Consider the following 27,063-nt stretch of genomic DNA (forward strand, 5'->3'; position numbering starts at 1 on the left):
TCTACAGCATTTTATCATGTCGTTGATTGTCCTTTCAACAAGCCATGGTCTCCTGGAGGCCAATGACAATTTTTCATCACAATAGTATTATACCTAGACTTAGGATAGGCCCTGCAATAAAGTAAGAACCAAAAAGATGATTGGGTAAATGTTGGATGGATGGATGGATGGATGGATGGATGGATGGTAGGATGGATGGGTGAATGGATGGCAGGATGGATGGGTGGATGGGTGGGTGAATGGATGGATGGGTGAAGAGTTGGGTGGATGTGTGGATGGACAGATGAGTGGATGGGTGGATGAATAGATGGAAAATGGGGGATTTTGTCCTTTAAACATAGTATGATGGAAAGGACAGGAAGTTAGAATTTAGAAAGTTCAGGTCAAGTTCTGCCATGTACTAGACAACTGTGAGCCTCAGTAAAGGTGTTTTAACCTTCTGATAAAATTCCCCTCTATAAAATGGGGTGCACTAAGAACACCATACCTGAATTTCTACAGTTATTACAACCATGAAGTGGAGAAAAGTGTGATGACCTTTGCCTAGGAAGCGGCCCTCACACCAGGGTTATGGAAGGAGGTGGGTCCTAGGACCTGGCAGAGCTGGGCTCCAAGCTGACTTCATCATTATCAGCTGGTGGACGGTTGGGCAAATGTCATAAATCCTCTGCTCTTGCTTCCTCATTTGAGAAATGGAAACGGCAATCACCCCACACACCCACCCACCCACCCAAGGAGACTCGAAGATAATGGCCTCCTGTTACTGGGTGGCAGGTGTAAGTTTGTGAAACTGCCAACACAAGGCCGTGGAATAAAGGAAATGGCCATTTCAATCAACCTGATCAGGCCAGGTGGGAAAGCATCATCCAAGGGCAACTAGAGGTGGGAGGCCGGGGTGCAATGGCAGAACTCTCGCCACACAGACCTAGCAATCAATCCAACGCAAAGCTTTCTAAGCCAAGTTTCACAATTTTCCACCACATGAGCAAACTTCACTTGCCTCGATGAAGCAATAACTGCATGCATTTCTTTATATATTTCTGTTTCCCTCCTCCCCCCACCCCCCTGGCTAATCCACTTTCCTTCTTCGTGCTTCCTGCTTTGGTCTCTCTCCCTCTTAGCCTCTGAGGCAGCAAAGTTCTTCAGGACGTTGTGACTGGAGTCCTGGGTTCAGATTCTAGCTTCTACTTCCTGCATAAAAGATCTAGATGAGTCAGTTCCCCTCCACCAACCTCAGTGCCCTCGGCTGCCTGGGATTCATTAGGATTCAGTGAGATATCACAGATAATATGACAGGGTCTCGATGGTCTTCGTTTCTCTCTTCCTCTGTGTGTGTGTGTGTGTGTGTGTGTGTGTGTGTGTGTGTGTGTCCATCTAGAAGAAGCTCAAATGGATTGGATTCATTTGTTCAGGAATTGGGGAAGTGAGAAACTCAAAGATGTAAACGAGGCTTGGATGAAAGTCAGGAAGCAGGGAAAGTCCTTTACTGCAAACACCTATAGAAACATCCTGGTATTTTACAAGCCTCTGGCGCCTTCCCCCAGGGCGATGAGTCTGATTGGACCGGAAGGACAGCAGCTGTCTCCATGATGGCCCAGCGGCTCTCCATCCCTCTCCGCTCACCTGTCTGTCAGAAGGTGGCTAACAGGCAACTGCACACAAAGAGGAATCCTCGGCCCAGGACCCTCAACTCAACCTCGACGTGGCAAGGCCACAATTAGAACAAGCTCTGACAGAAGAAATGCAGGGGAGGGATGGAGGGCTCCTGTTGAGCCCCTGAAGCACGGCTCTGAGGGTCAGCCAGCCAAGTGCCCACTCACATCACGTCCCACGAACCCACCATGTTCCAGGGCAGCTCACTCCATGCCCCGTCTCCTAAGTACCGGGGTTCCAACGCAGGCTCGAGTCTTCTCCCTTTCAATTCTGCTCAGGATGGGGAGGGGGGGAGGAAGTCCTGAGTGACCTTGAACAGGTTGCTGTAGCCCACACGGGGTCGGCGCCACTTGCTTCTTCACCCACAGCACATGAGATTCCTTCATACGCAGTCTTGTTCAAGCTCTCTCTGGAAAGGTAGACCCTACTGGGCTCATTTTTTAAAACGAAGTCACTGAGACCCAGGGAGATTACCAAGTGGCCAGATGAACTCAGCTGTGTCCTAGCCAGCCCTGGGTTTCCAATCTGTGTCTGGGCAGCCTCAGATCCAGTGGCCTTCCCACCCTCCAAGAGCTTTCAAACACCCATGTTTCCCCATCTGTAATTTTCAGTCCTTCTCCACCCAAGTTTCCGGTGTTCCGGGCCCAACTTGAAGGGCAGACAGAGGACTGATGAGGTGCCAGACAGCAGAAGACACTTGCTGGCAGGTGATGTGAGGCTTTTCTTCTGCACAGTCATGGCAGAAGTCATCCCCTAGCAAAGAAGGCCACATGAACAGTCCCCATCAATGCCCCAAACACCCATGCATCCCAAAGCTCACAAGCTGTCCACGACAGGGCCTCAGATCTAGGAAACAATCTTCACACCACCAACCTGAGCCAAAGAAGTGCCTCCCAAGGTCAAGTTCCAACAGAGAAAAAAGACGGACTGGGCAAATGTGGCTTGATCCTGTGCTGGGGGGGGGGGCGGAATCCAATGAAAAGGGGGGAAATAATTTATCAGGAGGATGATAGCAAGCCCATGGGTAAAAGCAGAACGACATTTTCTCACCAGGCACAGTAGATGTGGATTCCCCCCCATGTCTCCGTAATTAAGGGGCTAGTGCTGTCGGTGAAATAATTTATGACCCAAAGCACTCCATTGTAAATGGCTGCTATGTTTGCTGGCTGTAAAAATGTCTCTGAACACACTGACCTTCAGCAGCTGAGCCCTTGAGTTTATAGCACCGAAGAATTGTTTTACTGCCTCAGCACAAGCAACCAGCATGCTGGACACCTGTTGGGAGTGAGAGATGGGGATCAAGCCCTCTGGGATTTCAGGAAGAGGAATCCTTCTGAAGAACAAGGTGCTCCTAATATGAGTCAACGGGAGAAAACCAACCACCAAGTACCGGGCCAGAGCTTGGTCCATGGTAAACAACTGGATTCAGGATAAGCCAACTAAATCGGTCTAGGCTAAGGACTGAGTCCAAGGCAAGTCCTGAGAGTACTCCAAGGACTAAGCTGAGATAACCTGAGCACGTTGGTTAATATGAAGGGCAGGGGCCAAAGAAAGACCAAAGTCGGGAACCGCAGCCGAGGTCCCGTGTTGAGCAGACCCAGAACAGGGCAAAGTAAGAAGTGCTCCACAAAGTGGTCGAGAGCCAGAGTTGACATTTGCCATTAATGACAGCCACCAAATGGTGCATGGGGGGATTCGAGCAGGGTAACAAGATAAGGGCCGGGATCAATGAAAAGTTCTTCCTTCTGCATCCTTCAGCTCGCCAATCGACTCAGTACGTCGATTTCATGGAAGTCCCAATGGGAAACACACTTCCCCTAAAGATGGCTACTCCCGAAGAATCAATGTGGATGACTGTGCCAGGCTTAGCTCAGCATATCGTCTTCACCAGAGAGCTAATGTGACCTTTGACAAAACCTCCAGAGTTCCGAACCACCTTATCGGGCCTACACCCTTTGAGAAGAAACAGAAGTGTGCAGAAGAATGGAGAGAACCCAGCCGCAGAGCACAGTTGGTGGGTTCGACGCCCTGAAGGCAGTGATGAAATCAGGGACTGCGTGCTGTTTGTTCACACGAGGGGGCCTGGAAGACGGCTTCGCACTCAGCAAGCGTCCCGGCCAAAAGAGGAAGAGTCAAATGGGTTGGCCTGCACTTGCCCAATGCCCTGGGCCCCTGGGGAGAAATAAAGAGGAAGCAGGCCATTGTGCCCAGACCAAGTGAGAAACCTAGCGATTTCCATTCCTGGTATTTTTAATTCTTGTGCCTTTGAAGGTCATTTTAATTTGTTATTTGAAAAAAAAAATTATAGTTGATGACCTGCCAATTTTTCACACACACATGATCACTGGAAGCCAGAGCCCCCCAACTCTGTGTAAACAAACAGTCAGAATGATCTCTAAGAAGACCTGGAGGGGGCAGAGAGGAGTTTCCTGCTCTCCCCACTGCACCCACTCATTTGCCTGTGACTCCTCCAACAAGGACCGCTGCCCACCTAACCCAGTACCTAACCTTGGGCCCGGGACAATGCACCTACTGGGTGACTATTTGGCAAATAAATTTTATAAATACATAAGGATATAAATGGGAACTAGAAATGAAATTTGCAAGAAAGAAAGAAAGTACAAAGCAGATGTGGCTTGAACTTCTAGCCGTCCCCCAACCTCACCCACCAGAACTCAGTGATCCATTGGCAGTAACAAGGCTGACATTGGCATCACACCCTTCACGGTAGGAAGCCTGGGCACATCTCACATCACCATATTCCCACCACTCCACGCCCCCGGGAGGTAAGGGGCTTTATGCTGATGTCGTAGGAGAGGAACTGACATGCGGAGAAGGCACGCTGGCTTTCCCAAGGTGGAAAGAAGCACTTTTTGTGCGTCAAATTTTTTTTTTTTTAATAACGAAACAGTAATACTCATGTAGTCATAGAGAGACACTGCAGATAAGTGTCCAAAAACAGAGGTCTTTTTGTGAACAACTGCATTTCCATAAGCGGGTTACTGCAGTCAGATGAAATGACAATCATGTAGTTTTGGGGAAATGTTCCAAAACACAGAAATGTCTGGCCACCTGTAGACTGAAGACCGCTCACACCTCAAGCTCACGCAATATGTGGAGGCACCCACACTCTGCACCCACGCCTTCCTCGGCCTGGGTCACTCTGAACAACTGGCTCGTTCTCGCTCCCTGGCTCTCCGTTCCTGTGACCCTCCCTCAGAGTGGCTGCTCCAAGAGGACTCCTTCACATAGTTGCTCCCCCGTGAGGTCACCCTCCCAAAGCACTGTCACAGTCCATAAGGACCTTGTTTGCTTATTTGCTCATCCCTGAGGTCTCTTCCCAGAGAAATGGAAGCTCCAGGGGGCCAGGTGTTGTGTCTGTCCCCTTCACTGTTGTCCCTCCAGCTCCTGAACACAGCCTGGAAGCCACAGGTGTGCAGTGCATTTATGCTGACCAGGCTGTGGCCCAACACGGCCTCTCCTTCCAATGTATCCCAAGGAGTTCTTAAAACAATACTGTAGAAAATAAATAATGGCCATTAAAAATAATAATACTGTACATGGCAATAGTCTGCATTATACACTTTTTTAAACGCTAGAAAAATGTTTTTACCATAAAAAAGTGATAATTGGCCAGGACCCGTGGTGCATGCCTGTGATCCCAGCGGTTCAGGAGGCTGAGGCAGGAGGAGTGTGAGTTCAAAGCCAGCCTTAGCAACCTAGTGAGGCCCTAAGCAACTCAGTGACACCCTGTCTCTAAAAAAAAAAAAAAAAAACTGGGGATGTGGCTCAGTGGTTAAGCACCCCTGAGTTCAATACTGGTACAAAAAAAAAAAAAAGAAGTGATAATTCTTTGAGGAGATTGATATTGACCTTGATTTGAACTTTACAGAATGTGTATCTGTATCGAAACCTCATCTGAACCCCATAAATATGAACACTTTTTATGTGTCAGTTAAATTTTTTTAATATTGATACAGAAATACTAATGTAGTCATAGATAGCCACTGCAGATAAATGTCCAAAAACAGAGGTCTTTATAGTGAACAACTGCATTTCCATAGGCTGGTCACTGCAGTCAGATGAAATGACAACCATGTAGCTTTGGGGAAATGTTCCAAAATAACGTCAAGTGATAAAAGGAGAATAAAACACGGCCTGGGTCGTACCATACTTAAAAGTGCTTGTGTGCCTGTAATCCGGAATCCAAGGGACAAGGATGACCCCAGGAAGGGAGGGGTGAGAATCCAAGGGGAGGCCGATGGGCCCCGGGGTGTGTTTTCTTAACGGGGCTTCCCATCTCCTCACACTTACTGGACAGTCAGTGGGCCACGCGGAGCCACGTGCGATGACCAGATCCCAGTCCAACGCGGTGGAGCAGCGTGGGCAGTAGGAAGCCCCCGACCTCACAGAGCTGCTGTGAGGCTCAAGCGGGACCCTGGATTTAGCAGCACCCAGCTCCAGCCTGACATAACTGTTTGGCCCATGAAATTGAGGATAATAATAGTGACGACCCCAGTAAAACATAAGGCCCATGAGTACCACATTCCAAGGACAAGAAAAACCCCTCAGCTGTGATCTGTATGGCTTTGGGGAGATACTGAGTCTCCAAGTCTCAGTTTCCCCATAAAGGGAGGCCCGATAGCGTTGACTTCACGCTTTCTTGCTTTTGTTCTTTAGCTTTTTTTTTTTTTAATTAAAAAAAATTACGTTATACATGACAGTAGAGTGTATTTTGACATGTCACACATACAAGGAGTCTGACTTCCCATCCTTGGGGTTGTACAGCATGTGGAGTGTCTCTGGTCGTGAATTCATGTATGAACACAGGAAAGTTCTGCCTGATTCACTCTCCTGTCTTTCCCATTCCTTCCCCCGCCCTTCCCTTCATTCCCCTTGGTCTCGTCCAATGAACTTCTATTCTTCCCTGCCTCCACCACCCCTTATTGTGGGTTAGAATCCACATACACAGAGAACATTCGGCCTCTGGTTTGGGGGGACTGGCTTGTTTCAGGAAGCTTTCTTGACTGTAGCATCTCCTCCCAGGATCCCGTCACCGTCGTCGTCATCATTAAGCAGTAAGAGCTGAGAGGAACGAAACCTTCAATCAGCCTCATATTCCCTGCGCCTTGATCCGGTTGGTGCCAGCTGTTCTTTGATTGTTCTGAGAGCAGGAAAAAGGGCTTTCATGGGCAGAGAAGGACAGAAAGAAAGGAATCGCTAGTCCCTGCAAGAGAGGGGATCTTTTATTTATTATTCCCATTAACATCGAAAGAATACCCACTAGCTGCATGATGGTCTCAACCACGTGTGGGCTACTGACTGGGTGTTGAAGCCCCGGCCACCTCACTTCTTCTGAAGGGTGCTGAGTGCTTGGGGCTCAGGGATAAACGGCAGCTCAGGTGCTGTCTGTGCACGCAAAGAGCTGTCTCTCAAGTTACAGAGAAGAGCCAGGAGCAACTGAAGGAGCAGGCCCACTTCATGAACAGGATAACACTGTCATATAGAAAATCAGGAACCAGTCACTCAGTCTACCCCTGGGTCCCAGTGAGAGGTGCCCCCATATCACTTACATCTGTCTGTTGCTTTTCACCTCCTCACCCCAACATCCTACAGCAGGGCCCTTGGTATTCTTCTCCCCTAGTTTGGGGAAACAGGTTTGTAGTCAGCCTGTCTATATTTAAATTCCAGCTCTTCCTGTGTGATGTTAGGCAAGTTACTTAAGCTCTCTGAGGCAGAGTTTCCTGAGGAGGTTATTGTGAGAACTGAGTGAGATGATGAAGTGATGCTTAACACAAGGCCTGGAATACAAGGACATGGCAACAATTAGCATTATTATAAAGTCTAGGAAGGGGTTGTCAAAGGCCAGTTGGAAAGTTACTTTTTAAATGAGACAATAAAAGAAATGAAGAAAGGGAGAAAATTTGACCTTATGCATCCCCAACATAAAACTCTCCTATGGAGCAACTGGAGTGTGTGCTCAGCAGGTGCAAGACCCTGGGTTAAGTCCCAACCTCCAAAACAAACAAACTACTGCTCCAGTTAATACCTTCCCTCCAAGCTGGGCACATTGGCCCATGCCTCTAATCCCAGTCCCAGCGGCTCAGGAGGCTGAGGCAGGAGGATCATGAGTTCAATGCCAGCCTCAGCAACTTAGCAAGGCCCTAAGCAACTCAACAAGACCCTGTCTCTAAATAAAATATGAAAAGGGGCTGGGGATGCGGCCCAGTGGTGAAGCACCCCTGAGCTCCATCCTGGTACAGTGCGTTGTGTAAAAACAGATGAACTTGCCCGAGTCGCTCTGTGCTTTCCCCCAGAGGTCCCAAGCGCAAAGCCTCCTGCACTCAGATTCTTCAATGAGGATGTGACATCCTGCTTCTCTTCCACAATGCTATGGATCAGATAAGGAGGAGGTATGTTGGGACACACAGAGCAGTATTGAGAATTGACACCACTATTTTTAGGGTGGATCATAAAGCTGAATGGATGCCCATGTAGGGACCAACAGCTACCAGTAGTATTGAATTAGGAAATGCATTGCCTCAAATATATCAACTACAAGGGTTTCAGGTAAGTTACACAAGGAAAGTTCCCACACACACTCCTACCCATGTATACCCTTACAGTAAGTTCCCATTTTTTTTTTTTTTTTTGGTAGCCCTAGGGATTGAGCCCAAGGGCACTTTGTCTCTGATAGACATCTCCAACCCTTTCTATTTTTTTTTTTTATTTTGAGGCAGAGTCTCACTAAGTTGCTTAAGGCCCCTGATAAATTGTTGAGGCTGGCCTCTAACTTGAAGTCCTTCTGCTTCAGCCTCCAAAGTAGCTGGAATTTCAGCTGTGGGCCCCCAGCCTGCCTTATCTCATTATTTGTAAGTTCCCATTTTAATCATCTAACTGTAGAGAAGCTTACTGAATTCAGAATGAGCACACAAGGCAGTGCAGTTCACAGCACATGTCTTAGGCTTCTTCCAGCTTCTGATAAGACACAAAGGGCTGTGTCACTTTCCATTCCTACTCATGGCTCCTGTCACAAAGCTGGAGGAATTAATCCTAACAACTATGGCTTCTGTTTAAGGGAGTATTTAAACACAGCAGGAATTAGTCCATTTCCTCACCTGCAGGAAGAAAATATAATCTCTGGATAGCACTGCAGGCTACCAGAAAACTCATTTTCTTGCATTTTATTTGAGGATTTTGATGCACAATTCTGGTTCAGTTATTATAGGTTCATCTTCCCCAATTCAACACGAAGGCCAGAGGTAAAGTGACTTCAGGGTTGATTTGACAACTTCAAGAATCCAGGTTTTTTCATATCTCTGTAACTTTGTCCCCAGACTGTCTCCCCTCATAGTCACAAGAGTGCTGCTATGATGCCGGGTATCACATCTGGACAGAAAAATATCCAGGGGGACAAAGGAGACTAAATCTTCTGTTTTCTTCCTAGAAGAGTTGACAACATCTTTTCCAGATCCCTCTCAGACTAGTGAGGTAGCTCAGGGGTAAGAGGCTTGCAGGGTCTGGGCATGATCCCCAGCACTGAAAAGAAGAAGGAGCAGGAGACCCCATCTCACAATAGAACATGAAAAGGGTTTGGGATGTGACTCAGGTGTTAAGTGCCCCTGGGTTGCATTCCTGGTACAAAAAAAAAAAAAAAGAGATAGAAGGAGGAAGAGAAAGTGGAGGAGAAGGAGGAGGAGAAGAAGGAAAAGGGGGAGAAGGAGGAGGAGAAGGAGGAGATGAAAAGGAGTCTGAACTCTAGATGCCACTCATCAGCTTCCATTGAACACACGGGGTGACACGCCCATCCCCAAATCCATTACTGATAAGAGGAAGTGAGATTACTGTGCCTGATTGGCAGGATTCGGCTTGAGCTGGAGGTAGTGACACCTTCCAGGACAAAGTCAATGCCCGTCGTCAAAGAACTGTCCAGTCAGTGGAGGGCACCCTTCTTCAGGGTCCTGGTGGGAGTCTGTTCGACCTCCAGAGGTCTCAGGCAGAGGGGCCTTTAGAGAGAAAGCTGGGGCTCTGGGCCACCCATGGCATTTGCCCGAGCAAACCTCTCCCGACCTCAGCAGAGGGGCGGGTGATATGCCAACAGGACAGTCCATGCCCCCACGGCTTATCTGCATACCTGTGCTATTTTCTCAAAGTTTCCAAATCTCAGAGGACACGGGAGGGGGGCGTGCAGTCAGAGTGCAAGGTCAAAGGAGCAACTCGACTGAGCACCCAGGAGACCCAGAGCGTGCTTTTACACAGCAGAGATTTAATGTTCACAGGAACCCTCAGCTAGGTCCTGTCGACACCTGCTGTGAGGGCGGAAGCAGCGGCACCATCAAGCTCTCTGCCCAGCACACCTGGCTGGAAAGCGGCAGAGCCAAGACTCCAGCACCAGGATGCCTAAGTAGCACCAGCAGAATGTCACCTTCCTTCACCCAAGAGAGCCAGTCACAGGCAACAGAAAAGAACCCACCAAAAAAACACAGCTGGCACAGGAATAAAGCTGGAGAAGCCAAAGAAAAAGTCAAAACCAGTGCACACCTGTCATCCCAGCAACTCAGGAGGCTGAGGCAGGAGGGTCACAAGTTCACAGCCAGCCTCCGCAACTTAGCAAGGCCCTCAGCAACTTAATGAGACCCTGTCTCCAAATAAAAAGTATAAAGGACTGAGGTGTGGCTCCGTGGTTTAAGCGCCCCTGGGTGTAATCCCTGCTACCAAAAAAACTAAAGAAAGAATTAAAACCATTCAGGAAACGTGAGGCAGGCAGCACATTCTGACCCCGCAAACATGGAGCATAGACACAAGCCATCCATAAAGCACAGTCACTGCCATGATTCGATTTCCTGAGACTCCTAAAGCCATGCCACTCCAGCACAGTCCACAGACTGCAGCTGGTTCACACTGCACTTGTTTCAAGTCCACAATAAGGTACAGAAAATGAGTGGGAGAAAGAAATCTCCCTCCTCCTTCTTTTTCTTTTTCTTCTTTTCTCTTTCTCCTTCTTCTCTTCCTCCTCCTTCTTCTATCTCTTTTTTTTTTTTTTTTTTTTGTACCAGGGATTGAACTCAGGGGGCACTTAACAACTGAATCACATCCCAGACCCTTTTTATATTTTATTTTGAGGCAGGGTATCACCGAATTGCTTAGGGTCCTTACTAAGTTGCTGAGGTTGGCCTCAAACTTGTGATCCTCCTGCCCCAGGCTCCCAAGTTGCTGGGATTACAAGCAGGTGCCATCACACCTGGCCTGAAAGACACCTTTCTAATACTTTGGCCATGCTGTGACACTTAAGTATATGACGAACAGACGTGTCTCAAGGAGCCGGTCCACACCAGTCTGGGTGTTACTGAACTCAGATTGCACAGAACAGGAGCTGAGGGCTAAACCAGATCTATGATGGATGGAAAAGTTAGAACTCAAGCAAATGAAAAGGAGGAGGAGGAGGAGGAGGAGGAGGAGAGGAGTAATAACAACAATAATAATCCTGGTACCAGGCTGGGGTTGTGGCTCAGTGGTAGAGCACTTGCCTAGTATGTGTGAGGCACTGGGTTCGATTCTCAGCACCACATAAATATAAATTCAAAAACTCCATTGGTAAATAAAATAATATTAAAAAAAAAAAACAAAACCTGGCACCAAAAATAAATAAATAAAGAGAAGAAGAAAACCTGGTGCTGGTTCCCCACACTGCCTGGAAAAGCACCACCCTGGAGGTCAGCTTCATGGATAGAATTACTCCCATTTTACAGGTGAAGAGAATGAGACGTAAAGAGAGTGAGTCACTTGCCCAAGGTCGGCACCACTGGGAGGAGGCCAGACAGGAAACACTCCAGTTCAAAAACAGACGAGGGGCACTCTGAAATCTCCCTGCTCCTGATATCAGAAAGACTGCTGGCCGCAGAGGGCTGCGGGAGGGCCGAGGCTTACGGGGGTCCAGCATCCCCCAGCTCTGCAGAGCCTCTGATGAGCACTATCTAGAAAGATCAGTAGGGGAGGTGGGTACAATATATTTTTTTAAAGTGAGAAAGAGGGAGAGATGGGGGTGAGAGGAGAGGCCAGGAATGAGAGGGGGCTGGACAGATTCGTTCCTGACAAGGGCCAGCCTTGTGCATCCAGATTCCCTGGTGGTCATCAGTGGGACATAGTCATTGTCACTGTGCTTTCCTTTCCACAAATCACAGAGGACCTTTTTTTTTGGGGGGGGGGGTACTCGGAATTGAACCCAGAGGCACTTAACCACTGAGCCACATCCCCAGCCCTTTTATTCTTTATTTTGAGGCAGGGTCTCTCTAAATTGTTTAGGGCCTCACTAAGTTGCTGAGGCTGGCTTTGAACTCACCGACCTCCTGCCTCGGCCTCCTGAGTCGCTGGGATCAGAGGTGTGCACCACCACTTCTTATCTGTGTCGACCTCCTCTCTCGCTAGCATTGCGCTAGTGTTTCTATACTGTCACTTGCATAGTCACGACCTCCCAATCCCAGTCCCACCTTGCCCCTGTAAGAAGGTTGCTCCAGCACCAAAAGGACCTGGCTCTCTGTCCCCAGGCTCAACTTCCTGGAAAAAAAATTGGCTGAGCTGAGCTCATCTTCTCAAGCCAGGCTACTAACCAGTGGTCACCAGCCTACCTGAGAATCTCTTCTCCTGGGGTCCAAGGCCTATCTCTGGTCTCAAGAGCTATCACAGCAAAGTCCAAGTAAGTGATACTGAGAACATCTCCTTAAGCCACCTGTAATCCCAGTGGCCCCGGAGGCTGAGGCGGGAGGATGGAGAGTTCAAAGCCAGCCTCGGAAACTTAGTGAGGCCCTAAGCAACTCAGCGAGACCCTGTCTCTAAATAAAATATTAGGGCTGGGGATGTGGCTCAGGGATTAAGCGCCCCTGAGTTCAATCCCTGCCCCATACCAAAATAAATAAATAAATAAGAGGACAGCTGCTTTAAGTGAAGAAGATGGAAATAGGTGAACCAACATCGCCAACCGAGTGTGCCCAGGAATTGACGATGAATAAATATACTCCTATTTATGCTGCAGTTTCCAACCAAAGGACACCTTCTCTGGGAGACAGATCCTCTCTGATTTCTTCATGTTGGTTTTTATTCCTTCAGCCTATGAAGGCCCAAGTTTTCAATGTCATGAGGATTTCAACAACGGAGGTGATTAAAATGTGAACATGTGCCGCTCAATCTAACTTTCCACAGGTGTTCCACAACCCGGGGCAGAATGGGTTTGTAACCACAGGCGACGGCGTGCATCCTCCTGAAGGGACCCCCGCCACGTTCACCTGAAGCTGCTTGAGTGCTGCTCTCCTTCCTCACGGCCCCGTGAGGACTTTGGAAACCTAGACCCCACCACGGTCACCTTGGTACCCACGGTGGAAAGCGCGGAGCCTGGCGCCGGGCACAGAAAGCTCAGTAGATGAGCTGGGAGTGAGGGATGATGGAGGGAGAAGCTGCACCCGTGAGCTGTGAGCTCCAGACCAACCAGGGAGGGGTCAAGGTCAAGGCCAAGGGCGTGCGGGAGGCGGGGCAGAAGCAGAACCAAGAGTCCCCAGATTCTACAGGGAAAAGCAAAAGCACAGAATACCAAACGCCGATGGAAAAGACTTAGAAGTGTGCAGCTGCTGCCTCTGCGGCCGCATCTTGTACTTCCAGATAGTTCTGTAGGTGCTTTTGGATCCTGTGCCATAGCAGGCGGGGAGGAGAGGTTACGGCTGGGGTTTAGCTGCCCAGCCTGCAAAAGGGAGATAATGACAGCTGCTTTGTTGAGTGGCTGAAAGAACAAGAAGGAGATAACAGGTGAAGCGGCCCCGCAGAGCTGGTAAAAATGGCTCAGGGGCCCTGGGTGTCAGGGTAGCTTGGAACCGCCCAGAACCCGCCGGCCAGATGGACCCTCACAGCAGAAGGGAGCATGGCCCATCTGGGGGCTTGCACAGACCCGCGCTGTCCTTATCCAGTCACCTTCACCCTGGGGTCTAGAGCTTGGACCAGCAGGGCTGTCACTGTCCCTCGGACGCAGACCAGCGGAGGCCAGTAACAACGCTATGGCGTTAATCATTAAAACACTCTGTCTGTTTTTGTCTGGGAACAAGGCAGTTCGATCTTTGTCCTCCCTCTATAAAGATGAAAGGTGAGATGCTCCTGAGGTGGGGAGTCGGAGCCCAGGGAATTGGCTGGCCTGCCCGGCTACTGGCTGCAAAGCCTTGGGCTCCGGGGCAGCCTCCAGCCTCTTCAGTAGAGGACTGGGAGGGTGAGGCCTGGGCAGGTACCGATTAGCCCCTCCCAGCAAGCCAGATTCTGCCATTTGCCTGAGCAGACACAACCCAAATGCCCATCAATTGATGGGCATATGATAAGATTCCACTACGAAAGTGCCCAGCATAGGCAAATCCATAGTGACAGCTGACAGATGAGGTGGCCAGGGGCTGGGGGCCAGAAAATAGGGAGCTGACCGCTCATGGGTGTGGGGCTTTCCTTCTGGGTGATGAAACTTTGCAATTCTGTAAATGTAATAAAATCACTAAATCCTACACTTCAAATGGGTGGATTGTGTAGCAAGAAAATTATATCTTTGCTTATTATTGTTATTATTATTGGGTAACGATAATTGAACCTAGAAGCTCTTCACTAAACTAAATACCCGGCCATTTTTTTTTTTTTTTTTAAGTTTTATTTTGAGGCAGGGTCTCACTAAGTTGCTGAGGCTGGCCTCAAATTTGCAATCCTCCCACCTGAGCCTCCCCAACCACCGGAATTACAGGCATGGCCCCCTGCACCCAACAGAAAATTATATCTTTAATAAAGCTGTCATAACAGTTCCTGCCTGGACTCTGGGTTGAATCGTGGCTTCTGTTTTTTTCACTGGGAGAATATTAAGCACCTTCTAAGTGCCTCTCGTCGTTCTAGATTTTGGAGCCATGATGTTGAGCAGGACAGACAACGGCTTGCTCTTTGGGCCCTTGGGTTTTACTAGGGAAATCTGCCAACAATTTTTTCAATTTTTTAAAGTGAAATAAATAAATAAATTTGAGTCTGATGAGACTTTGAAACAAGAGCTCAGGAAAAGAAGGTTTTAGAAAATAGAAGCTGCCCAGGATGGGAGAAATTCCAGTCAGAAAGACTGGGCAAAGGGTATGGGGTAGGAAAGACCTTAAAGGCACTGAAACAGGGCAGGAGGGTTGGACATCTCTCTGTCATTTCTGTATGTGTCCTTAGTCCCTCCTGCTCCCTCAGTCATTAGGCAGGATAACAGGGAGAACTGCAATGCCCGGTCGGTCCATCCTGGAAGCCCCCGCTGGGCTGGACATACTCCACTCTGACTTCCGTCCCTCTCCACTCCCTCCTGTCGTGGGCCACAGGAATGAACCTGTGATCACTTGGCTTTCCATCTCTCAGCACCAGGTCGTCCGGAGCTGGTCTGCATCAGAAAACCCAGCTGAAGAAAACACAATGCTCTTTTTTGTCATTGTCTTGCAGGGCTGGGGATTGAACCCAGGGGTGCTCTACCACTGAGCTACACCCCCGTCCTTCTCATGTTATTTTGAGTCAGAGTCTCACTAAGTTGCTGAGACTGGCCTCGAACTTGGGATACTCCTGTCTCAGCCTCCAGAGTAGCTGGGATTCCGGGCGGGTGGGCAATACAATGCTCTTAATAATGAGAAGCTTTAAACTCAAACATGCCTGGGTTCCAGAACGATATCTACTTCTTCCTGGCCAAGCACCCTAGGCATGGGACTGCTCCTCTCTGGTCCTCTTATTACACCCGCATCAGCTTCTGCGACCATTTGTGGAGCATCGTCCGTGAAGTTTGCCATGGCTATTAGCCTCATTTTACAGAAACTGAGACTCCGAGGTTGAAGTCAAGTGCACAAAGTCAGACAGATGGAAGACCCGGGATTGGAATCCAAGAAGTCTGGCTCCTAAGTCCCTAGTCTTAACGACCACACACATGCCTTGATGAAAGAACAGGACAATAACACCTGCGTTGCAGAGTTTTCCTGCGGACGACTGAGCTAAATCTATGTGCAGTCTCTTGCGAGTCTGGGAACATGGAATCTGCAACAAATGGCACCTGCCTGCTGCCCTCGGCCCTGGGAATTTTAAGGGGCTCTGCTCTAGGAAGGGACTTCTCAGACTTCCAGGTAAGGTTTGCCCCAGAGGAGACTGAGAGTGCCAGGTGACTACTCTCTGGGGACCCCGCAATCCAGTAAGGCTCAGCTTGTCCCCACACTCCTCAAAACAGACCCAGGAGAGGTGATCAGAGCTTTTGAGGGACCCTGCTGGGTCAGCTGCTGGGTTGCTTCTGGGCACCACAAAGCCCTGAGCTGGAGGTCAGTGGCTAACTGGAGGAAATGGGCTGCCAGAGGGGCGCTGCACTCCAGTCTTCCAGATCCTTCCATGTTAATGGCCATCAGGGTCAACCCTGAGAGTTTCCAGAGGCTCCCAAAGAAGGACATTTTCAGTAAGACACTCTCAAAAGCAGCTTGGATCTGTGAGTTGACCATGAATGACGGACGCCTTGCTCCAACCCCAGGAGAGCTGGGTTTTCACCCTGGGGTTCAGGAAGGCCGCAGAGAGAAGTGGAAGCAGCCCTGGCCCTGCACATATTTTTATTTCATAGCAACAATAACAGAGCTCTTATTTGCTATGCTAATTTAGAGAGGTGACCAGGGATTGAACCTAGGGGTGCTCAACACCTGAGCCACATCCCTTTTATCAGATTTCTAGGCTCAAGTGTTCTTCCCACCTCAATCTCCAATGTAACTGAACCACAGGTGCATGCCACCATGCTTGACTCAATGATATTTTCTTGGTTTTTTTTTTTTTTTTTTTGAGAATTTTTTTAATATTTATTTTTTAGTCTCAGCGGACACAACATCTTTGTCTGTATGCGGTGCTGAGGATCAAACCCGGGCCGCACGCATGCCAGGCAAGCGCACCACCGCTTGAGCCACATCCCCAGCCTTTCTTGTTTTTTTTCTTTTATCATTTTTTTATCTTTTACAGTGCTGGGGATTGAACCCAGAGACTCCCACGTGCTAGACAAATGTTTTTACCACTCAGTTACATCCACATTTTTTTTTTGTTTTTTGTTTTATTTATTTTAAGACAGGGTCTGGCTGAGCACAGTTGCACATGTCTATAATCCCAGCAGCTCAAGAGGCTGAAGCAGGAGGATCTAGAGTTCAAAACTAGCCTTAGCAATGGTGAGGGACTAAGCAAATCAGTGAGACCCTGTCTCTAAATAAAATACAAAATAGTCAAGATCATTGTATTGTCATGAGCAACTAATAAAAAAAAATACAAAATAGGGCTGGGGATGGGGCTCAGTGGTTGAGTACCCCTGAGTTCAATCCCCAGCACCTCCCCCTCACACACACACACACACACACACACACACACACAAAGACAGGGTCTGGCTAAATCACGCAGGCTGGTCTCAAACTTGGAATCCTCCTACCCAAGCTCCCTGAGTGGTTAGGATTACAGGTGGCGCCATGGTGCCCAGCTATATTAAATTTTATGCATATGTTTGATAGTCTGGCTGAATCCTCATAACCACTCACTCTAGGAGGTCAGGGCTATTAATAGACCCATTTTGCAGATGAAGGAAGGGAGACTGAAAGAGATACAAGCTTACATGTTCAGGCAACTAGACCAAGTCACCCGCAAAGTCAGGCCCCTAGTGAGTCATCTGGCAGGATTTGAACCCAGCCTCCACCTGAATTGGCTCTAATCTCTCAGGAGATCACACTATCAACCCAATACCCATTTATATTTCCAGAGCCATGTTGGTAAATGGGACAGCGTAGAGGAATGGCTAAGGCCACCAGCCAGCTGTGGACAAGGCGAGCACTTCTTTCAGAGAGATGTTATAGCAGTGTCTCATTTAATGCTTTCAACAGCACTGTGAGTGCCATAATCTGTTAACTTTCTGTGCAGATGAGGGAACAGGGGCAAGTAGGTAAAGTGAATCATTCCAGGTTACACTGTCAGTTTCCGCTTAGAAACTGATGCCCACTTCAGACTCCGGCTGGCTTCCAGAGAAACAGTCACTAGATAATAAGTTATCTCTCCTCTGTGAGGCCACGCAGTCCTGTGTCTACACAGGAAAACAAAGGTAGATAAATGCAGAAATTCACAGCCCTATAAAAAAGGAATTAAGATAAAATGCATGCCCTTACTACTTAATGAGGGAGGTTTATGAACGCAAATGCATGACAATGACTCAGAGAAACATAATTATCTTATCATAAGTTAAAGGCAATCGATTTTCATTTCTAAGTAAATATCATATTTCCTCAGTCCTAACACACCTCTTTTTTTTTTTTTTTTTTTTTTTTTTTTTTTTTTACATTTGGGCATTTCTGAAGTCTGAGTGCACCTTACCACACATGCACACATCGACTGTCTTTCTCCCCTGCCAGGGGCTGACTTAGCCCCACTTCCTATCCCACCTCTGTCCTGGGTAAAGCAGGGCTTCCCACCCCTGCCTTCCCTCCCTCTTTTAAGTCAGAAGAACACCTATGCTCCTCCTTGTTAGCAACTAAGAGATGGCTGGCACTCTCTCTTTCCCTGCAGTGTCTTACAGGGACAGACTCGTGGAAGAATCAAGTGATTAGAGAAACGGAAAAGAGAGGCGCTGGGCATGGTGGCATGTGCCTGTAATCATGGTGACTCGGGAGGCTGAGGCAGGAGGATCTCAAGTTTTTCATCTCAAAAGACAAAAAGGGCTGGGGATGTGGCTCAGTGGTAAAGCACCTCTGGATTCAATCCCCAGGATCAATAAAAAGAAGAACAAAAGAAAAGAGAAATCCTCTCTCCCCCAGGACCACCCCCACATCCTGATCCCTAACACAGGGAGTGGGATGGGTGACTGAGCCAGGTCTACCTATCCAAGGCTGGAGGCATGGTCAGTGGAGAGTGTGTCTTGGTGCAGCTGGGACACGTGAGTCCCCACGGGAAGAGCCACACTCCAGACCGCGCAGCAACTCCAAGGCAGAGTCAGCAGCAAGCCCAAGGCTCTGGGTTCCCAGAAGGGGCCTGTCTCACTGGGCTGCCTTCAACTTGTTCCCCCGACTCTGTCCAGGAAGAGTCTGAAGCAGATGAGAAGGGACACCACCTTCCTGGAGGCAGAAGGACTGTGCACCCCTGGGCAAGTGACTTCACCTCCGCTGTGCTCAAAACCCTCTGCCTTACCTGTCCTGTGTTTCTACTTGGGGCAAGCAATGGCCTCCCTCCAGGGCCCTTATTCTACAGGTGAGATTGACAGCCACCATGGGTCACCAGGGCCTCCTCTCTCCTGAAGTCTTAAAAACAAAGATAAACTATAAAAAGAAAAAATGGAGTCAAAGTAATACCCAAGAGTCAAATGTGCTGGGCGGGAGCCTGCCTTGGACCCTCCTCTCGCTGGACAAAGCTTCCTCATGCGGCCTGGCCTTTGAGACCTGCAGGTGCTAAGGCTGAGGGCCACCTTCTGGTGCTCCCAGTGGGCTTAGGGATTCCATGGCGGGTGGGTTCTTTCTGGAAGCTCTGCAGAGGCAGCCCCGGGCCCATCCATCGCAGCAGTAACTCAGAGCCATACTCTGGCCTCGCTTTAAATAGCAAACTCCCCAAACAGGCAGGTAGCAACTTTATATCTCTCAAATCTTTGGCCTAATGGGGCTGAGACTCATGGAATGTACGAGAGGGTGGAACAGAGGGAAAGCAAGGTGTGGAGGAAACCCCCACAGTGACTTTGGGCTGAGTCTCAAGAAGGCAAATAACTCGCAGCACCCAAGTTATCTAGGAGCAGCTGGACCCAAGGGATCCTCAGCAAGGCCGTGGGCTGGCCAAGGGCCAGATGCCAGTACGCAGTCCCTGCCCTGCCACCCACAAGCTATCTGACCTTGGGCCATGCCTTAACCTACCTGTCAAATGGGAGAGCTGGATAGGACCTCCCCCTAGGGTCGAGGGTCCCTTGGAGCATGGCCTAGCACACAGCTAATTCTAGAGTACAGTTCGCTGCTGCCCAGAGCTTCGCATGCACGATTATCTCATAAGAATCTCCTAACAAGCCTGGGAAGAAATAATGACTTCATAGATGAAAGACCTGGAGCTCAAGCACACTGCTGGTTTAAGCAAGGCCGGGGCTTAAGGGTCCCTCTCATTTCTAACTTCATGTCACCTTCTAGCAGGTTCTCCCCCAGAGGGACAGGATAGAAAAGAACAATATGTAAGGAAGAGGAGGGGAAGGATGTCGAAGGGAAACTGACGCTGCAGGCCTGGGCTCGCGGCGGGGAAACTGATGGAGAATGGGCTCCCAGGAAGGTGCCCGCTGGGGACCGGATGCCACACACAAGGTTTTCACAGCGATACTGGAGTTTCAGCCTCAAGAGACCCTGCTATAGGTCAGAGCCATGAAAGGGGAAGAGAAAGTGACAGGCCGGTGGGCAGCCCACGCCAGGTCCCTGCACAGGCCCTGAGGCTCCAGGCAACTGCCCCCCAGGAAAACCCATCCTCCCCAGGCTCCTCGGGTTCCAGACATCCCGTTCTGACAAAGCAGATGGGCAGGCCAAGCCCAGGTAGAGTCACAGACAGCCGGCAGCCACTGTCCCGTCCCTCCCAGCAGCCAGCAGGGCACGGAGCCAGGCAGGAGCCCAGAGGTCAGCCATCTTTCTGGCCTCGATTGGGGGTGAGGATGACCAGGCAGAGGCCCGCCTTCCTAGCCCGGAGAGAGCGGTCCCCTCCATTTGGAGGAGCTCCAGCCTCATGCCATTTGCCCATTTCCAGACTCCCCACTTATTAGAGAGAAAAGGGGCTTCCTGAGAGCAGCCAGGAGGGCCTTCACAGTCTGTCGTGGAGGAAAACCAGTCCACGAGAAAACCAGAAGATGTTATCGGTGAGACCAGAGCCTCAGTGCCCGGACACCTAGTCCCACGGTCTTAAGGGCAGGCACCGGAGACCCAGAGCCAAATCTCCATGACTCTGGCTCTTCGCCTGCCCCCAGCTAGTAATCCTCACTACTCTAGAAGCTTCTGTGACATAGAGTGATGTGCAGTGTGTGGAGGTGGTGGTGTGTGGGGGGGGTAGGTATGTGTCTATTCATTCCACAGCAAATATTGATCGAGTGCCTTGGGCCAGGTTCCATTTGAGAGCCAGAAGATAAAGCAGTTCACAAAACAGATGAGGCCCCTCCTCTGGGACAGCGGAGCCAGCCTTCCTCGGGAAGGGACCTCTTGTCCTGTGGGGCATAGTTGGCCCTCCCTTGTGAAGGATCAGCACCTACACTCTGGTGGACAGGAGGTGGCCTGTAGAGACCACCCAGAGCGCCAACCCTCCTCCTGGTCTTCTGGGGCTTCCGGGGGGGTTTTGAGCAAATCTGGTGGAAGTGCTTGCTGAACCCCACCCCACACCCAGGCTCCCTGCCCCCGTGGTGCCCCAGGGTGCTCCTCCTGGCATCTGCACCCTGCCTCGGAGACACCGACCTTCTCAGCAGCCTGAAGAGGGACTCCCTAAGTCACCTCTTACTCCCCAGACCCTGGCAGGTGTGAGCTCCCCACACACTCTGGTAGAATAAAGGGCTGAGTCCACGAAGCCATTGATTCCGGCTCCAGTGGCTCATCTACCCTACTGCAGTGATAACCATCTGGAAGACTCCTGATTTCCCTCCAGATCAGATGAGACGTGGGAGATGAAAGGGACCTTGGAACCAAACTCCAGCAATGATATAGTTCTTATTATCCCCCATAAAAATGGTGCCAGTTGAGTGTCTCTCTGGGAAAGGACTCGGCCATGAGGGTTCTTGGTTCTATCTGGAGTGTGTGCTTGTGCATAAAGCTCTCTGTGAGTGGCAGCCCAGGTGCCCACCTAGCAGTCCGGCCCCGATCCCAAGAGAAGGTCCCCAGGCCTTGGGACCTCCCCTCAGGCTGCCCAGACCAGCAAGGTCCCCAAGTCAGCCCCTAGCAGGGGGAAAAGGGGACCTTGCATCCCTAAATCGTCATGTCTGTCCATCTGACCAGCTGTCTGTCAGCTGCAGCCAGGCAGGACGGAAGCACTGCCCGGCCATAAATGACCACTGGCTCCAGGCTGGCCACCCGCCCTGGCCGCCCGCACGGAAGGGCCGGACTTTACCCGGCAAATCGGGAAGGAACTGGAGCCTCTGAACTTGGGACTTGGGCTCTGTCGATAAGACAAGTGGACAAACAGAGGGCAGGGCCAGGGCTCCCCTCTATACACACAGAAGCCCGGCTCCAGGCTGATACTGCTGAGATCTTTGCCCTTTAGTTGAAACAGGAAATCTTAAAATGGAAAATGAGCTGCGTAAGGAAGGGGCGCGGCCACGGGCCTACGGGGAAGAGGAGCCTGGGCCTGCTGCCTGTGGAGGAAGGCCTGTGGCCGGCCAGAGGGGTTGGAGAGAGAACCGAACCGCAGGAAGGTAGAGCGGCCCGGCAGAGAGGTTGCAGGGGTAGAGTCAGAAGCCTGGGTCTGAGCCACAACCTGCAATTCACTCCCCGTGTGGCTTGTGGGGAATGACCTCACCCACAGGAACCTCAGTTTCTCCCTCCAAGAGTGGGGCTAGCAATGCTATCAAAGGGCGAAGGAAGTCATGGCAGGAAGGTGCCATTCGAGATGCAGAGGCTCGGGTTGGCCAATCCTGCAACCCAGCTAGGCCTCCCCCAAAAGGGGTTGCACAATCGGGAGGGGAAATCCAAAATAACATCTCCAGCTCCCCATCCACCCCCATCCACCCCCGTGCTCACAGTTCAAAGAGGAGAAAATTGGGAGAAGGTGAATAATTAGAGAACCCCAGCAGTCTCCCCGCTGAGGTTTCCAAGTAATTATTCACCTGTAAATTACTCCTCTCGCCTTAATTCTATCTGCAGATCCTTTAGACAAGGCAAATTCCTTTATTTACGTCTCTAACTATCCTGCTTTGGTAAACATTCCAGCAAGCTTGGATGGCCCATTAAGCGGGGAAAAAACATGGAAGAAGTCAGGCCAGGAGAGAGAGAGAGATTAAATCCTGGTCATTACGGGCGTTTGCAGAATTACCTTGAAGGGTAATTAATGAGGACTCAAAGCCAAGACAAACCTCATCCTGAGCCAACAGGGAGCCCATCGCAGCCAGGAAGGAGTTAACTGCAAGGCAGCCCCGCGTGCAGATGGTCCTTATTCCCACCTGTGAAACTGAAGGAACCTTCCAGCAGTCTTCTCTCAGCTCCTGCCCCAGAAAGAACCCTCCCTCCAGGGTGAGGTCACTTGACTCTTCCCTCTCACAGGCTCCAGACCCTTCCATAAGGCCCCACAGCCAGGTCAGGCCGACTGGGGGCCCGGGGTATCTTAGATGCTCACGAAATACTTGTGAATGAATGAGTCAGTGTATTATTCATTCTTCTGTCTCGACACACCTCCAAACTCCAAAGTCACCCCCCAGATGACGCTAGGCCAGGGCATCCAACTGTGCTGCTTCTAGTCCCTCCTCCTCTCATGCTCCACACTGAATTATCTTTCTGAAACTTAGACTGAAAAATTGGACAAGGAAACCCTCCAGCTCTGAGCACGGAAGAGAATGTGTCCTTTGTACAGTGGCCCCCAGAGTCTATGAGTTTGAAATCTGGGTCAGCCACAGACAACCTGTGTGGCTTTGGGTAAATCACTTAACATCTCTGAACCTTGGCTTCCTCGTTTGCAAAAGGAAGATTAAAAATAGCATCCCCCGCCCTGGTAGTTGTTGTGTGCACTGAGTTCAGAAGAAGGGCTTAGCACCTCATCAACATGAGCAGCTGGCATCCCTGCTTGAAACCCGCCTTCTCTGCTTTCTCTGAGTCTTCCAAGTCAAGACCACAGGCTCCTCAGCATGGCGCCTGACTCCTGGGCCCTGCTCAGCTCTCAGGCTGGGGTCCCACCACTTCTCCACCCTGCCTGGCCCTTGTGATTCCCCAAATGCCTTCTTCTCTCTTCACCTCAGCTCTTCACAGTCTCCTTCCTCTGCTGACAGTGTCTGTCCAGCTGACATCCCAGGTCCAGGGGCCTTCTCGGACAGCAAACCCAGACAGGTGACATCCAGGGGCTTGGTAGCATATGCCCATGATCCCAGCGACTTGGGAGGCTGAGGCAGGAGGATCGCAAGTTCAAGGCCAGCCTCAGCAAATTAAGAAGACCCTGTCTCAAAAAAATAAAAAGGGCTGGGGATGTGGCTCAGTGGTAGAGCAGCCCTGGGTTTAATCGCTGGTCTCCCCTCAAAAAAAATTAGTATAGTAAATAAGAGCTCTATTATTGTTTCTATGAGATAAAAATATGTGCAGGACCTTGAAAGAGTGTGTGAGGCTCAGGTTGGACCTTTCAGTCAGCCTTTGTCAGTACATATGTCTTCCAGAAAGAGCTTTCCAGGGCTGGGGCTGTGGCTCAGTGGTAGAGTGCTTGCCTCGCACACAGGAGGCCCTGGGTTCGATCCTCAGCACCATATAAAAATAAAATAAAGGTATTGTGTCCATCTAGACCTAAAAGTAAATCATTTTAAAAAAATAGAAAGGGCTTTCCAATTGCTTAGAAACCTTCAACAATCCTACCAAAGGCAGATATGAGTCTCCCCAGTTTGAAGAAGAAACCTCTGGAAGCACTTAATAACCGCTCTTCAGATCTCCAAGACACAGAATGGGGGAAGGAACACAGGCTTGGAGGTGGGCCTGAGTTACAAGACCTCAGGCAGATGTTTGCCTCTTCAAGCTTCCAGTTTCTTCATCTGTGAAATAGGGGTGGGAATGGCTTTCTTGCAAGCTGACTTTGGAAGATGCATTAGACCAGGGGTGGCCCTAGGGGTGGAGTCCCTGCCTGATAAGGCAGCAAGGGGTGGGGAGGGGAGGGCGTGGGCAAGGATCTGGAGAGCAGGAGAAAAAAAGTCCTCAGCTTCTGGACTCAGGGATTCTTACAGCCTTCACTTCCAAAGATCAAGAGCAAATAGTGGGGCTGGGGATGCGGCTCAAGCGGTAGCGTGCTCGCCTGGCACGCGTGCGGCTCCGGTTCGATCCTCAGCACCACATACAAACAAAGATGTTGTGTCCGCCGATAACTAAAAAAAATAAATATTAAAAAAATTTTCTCTCCCCCTCTCTCACTCTCTCTTAAAAAAAAAAAAAAAAAAAAGAGCAAATAGTGCCCTCGGCAGAGTCAGGGGTCAGTTAAGGCAAGAAGCAGGGTCAAGGTGACCCAGATCTGGGGGAGCCAGCATCCACAGGGAAGCCCCGGGATGCCATGGGTGACACTTCCCAGAGAAGAAGCCGAAGATGGAAACCAGAGGAACCTAGGACCAGGAGGTAGGTAGGGAAAGAGACTTGGAAAGGGCAGGAACTGAAAATACACAGTGACCAACAATAGTAGTAGAACTGTCACCACAACAATTGGCCCCAAAATAGCAACTTTTATTTATTCAACATTTTCCTCCAAGTGTTTCTATGAGATTCGTTTTTATATCGCTCTGAAAGAATAAATGATCTCAGCATGCTCAAAGGCATGTTGGAGGGCACGGCCGTCTCAAGAGCAAATCCCAGGTTGTGCCCAGACCAGAGCCCAGCCCAGGGCCCAGCCATGACGGAGGAAAGGAAGAAAGAGCTCGACTCATGTCATACGAGGACCTTCCCCAAAAAGTCTCACACATTTGTATTTTATCTTATTTTTCAAATGATTGAGTAATTATATAAGAAAAAATAGTAATAAACTATTTTGAATTAAATTAGTCAAATTAACACCTGCTTCCCCCACTTACCTCTCTGAGCCTCAGCTTCCTCATATGTCAAATAAACACTATTTGTATCTGAAATGTTCATAGAAAGAGTCAAGATAACACATATGAACAGCCATCCAAGCCGGGCACGGCGGTGCATACTTCTATTCCTGGCTACACAGGAGGCTGAGGCAAGAGGATTGCAAGTTTGAGGCCAGCCTTAGCAACTGAGCAAGACCCTGTCTCAAAATTAAAAACAAAAAGGGCCAGGGATGTAACTCAGTGGTAGAGCACCCTGGGCTCAATCCCCAGTACCAAAAAAAAAAAAAAAAAAAAAAAATCTGAGATGCAAAGCTACATGCATCATATGATGCATTTGACTCATTCTACTTTATGGAATGAAGTGTTACCCAATTCTAGAATCTTGAAAAAATTTTTGAAGAAATTAATAAAAAATAAAATCAGGCTGGGGATATAGCTCACTGGTAGAAAGCACGGGCCTAGCGTGGAAGATGCCCTAAGTTCAATCCCCAGCACCACAATAAATACATACTACATACATAAAATCATAAAAAATAATATATTGAAGCATTAACTGTGGCTATCACTGAATGACAGATATCAGTCATTTTTCTCCCTTTTTGGCTACTTTGTTGAACAAGACAAACCTCCTAATCCTAAAGATAAATACTAGGCAGTTGGAAGGAGAAGAAAAAAGAAAAACCCACTAGGTATAAAAATAACTTTCCTTGGGTTTGATCTTCAAGCAACAAGCCACAATCTCAGGAACTCTCTCTCTCTCTCCCCCTGAGCTTTTCTGGGTCCTAGCAACAAAATTAGGCCAAATGTGCCTGTTGGATTATATTGTTCCCTAGGCAGGTAGAAAAAAGAAATCTGTTGTGCATTTAAGGAGAAAAACACACCAGGCCTTATTTTTAGATTTACTGTCATTTGGTCCCCTGAAAGACCTTGCAGCCAAGTGTACTCAGGGTTTGCTTTTCCTTCTTCAAACCTCATTTGTTGCTCTTGCTGTTGTTGTTGTTGTTGTTGTTTTGTTGTGTGTGTGTGTGTGTGTGTGTGTGTGAGTTCAAATCAGCCTTACTGCAGGCAGGAACTTCCCCTCAGATTAGCCTGTTCCCTGGCATACATCTGATTTGGCCTCAGCCCCTTGCTGGCCTCAGCAATTGCTAAATTATTTCCTGGGAGGAGATTAGGAACTCGGGGCAGTGATAATAATAGTAACAATAATGGTCAACTGGGATTAAGGTTCCCCTAATTCAGAATCTGAGACACCAAAAGGTTAAGATGTGCATCTTGTCCCAGGTGCAAGGAATCAATGCCACACGCCCGCAGCCTGCTTTCCTTGGACCTTGCCCTGCGGTCCCTAGATCCTGTCCCCTTACACCCTCTGGGATGTCCCACCCACCTGGATGACAAGAGTCAGGGCCCCTTAAAAATTTTCTCACGGGTGACCTATGAAGAGTGGAAGTCGAGGGAGAGAAGGAAGGAGAGATGAGAAGACAGGCTCGCTCCTCCCTACAGCAACCTTCCGTCCGCGCTCGCCTCACACCAGGCATCATTTGAGCAATTTCTGCTGTATTATCTCATTGAGTTCTCATGAAGATCTAAGAAATGAAGTGGGGGGGGTCCTATATTTTTATAGAAAAAAAACTGAGCTTCAAAAATGGTCAAGCAATTTGTGTAGAGTCACATGC

This window comes from Callospermophilus lateralis, chromosome 2 (assembly GCF_048772815.1).
Source record: "Callospermophilus lateralis isolate mCalLat2 chromosome 2, mCalLat2.hap1, whole genome shotgun sequence".
Lineage (NCBI taxonomy): Eukaryota > Metazoa > Chordata > Mammalia > Rodentia > Sciuridae > Callospermophilus > Callospermophilus lateralis.